Genomic DNA, 1,067 nt, shown 5'->3' on the forward strand with positions numbered 1-1,067 from the left:
AATGGGACCCCATACCTATAATGGGACCCCAATGGGACCCCATAACCATAATGGGACCCCATACCTATAATGGGACCCTAATGGGACCCCATACCCATAATGGGACCCCATACCCATAATGGGACCCCAATGGACCCCATACCCATAATGGGGCCCCATACCTATAATGGGACCCCAATGGGACCCCATACCCATAATGGGGCCCCATACCTATAATGGGACCCCAATGGGACCCCATACCCATAATGGGACCCCATACCCATAATGGGACCCCAATGGGACCCCATACCTATAATGGGACCCCAATGGGACCCCATACCTATAATGGGACCCCAATGGGACCCCATACCCATAATGGGACCCCAATGGACCCCATACCCATAATGGGACCCCAATGGACCCCATACCCATAATGGGACCCCAATGGGACCCCACACCCATAATGGGACCCCACACCCATAATGGGAACCCAATGGACCCCATACCCATAATGGGACCCCAATGGACCCCATACCCATAATGGGACCCCAATGGGACCCCATAACCCCCCCCCCTTTATCATTATGGGACCCCAAAGCTGGGCCCCATAGATCCGAGTCTTCGGGGCACGAGATGACCAATCTATGGGGCTGAGATATGGGGTGGGGGGGTTAGGGGGGCAATGGGACCCCAGTGGGACCCCAATGGACCCCATAAGCCCCCCCCTTTATCATTATGGGACCCCAATGCTGGGCCCCATAGATCCAAGTCTTCGGGGCACGAGATGACCAATCTATGGGGCTGAGATATGGGGTGGGGGGTTAGGGGGGCAATGGGACCCCAATGGACCCCAATGGACCCCATAAACCCCCCCTTAATCATTATGGGACCCCAATGGGACCCCAAACCCATAATGGGACCCCAATGGGACCCCATACCCATAATGGGACCCCAATGGACCCCATAACCCCCCCCCCCTTAATCATTATGGGACCCCAAAGCTGGGCCCCATAGATCCGAGTCTTCGGGGCACGAGATGACCAATCTATGGGGCTGAGATATGGGGTGGGGGGTTAGGGGGGCAATGG

This window comes from Coturnix japonica, unplaced genomic scaffold, assembly GCF_001577835.2.
Source record: "Coturnix japonica isolate 7356 unplaced genomic scaffold, Coturnix japonica 2.1 chrUnrandom716, whole genome shotgun sequence".
NCBI lineage: Eukaryota > Metazoa > Chordata > Aves > Galliformes > Phasianidae > Coturnix > Coturnix japonica.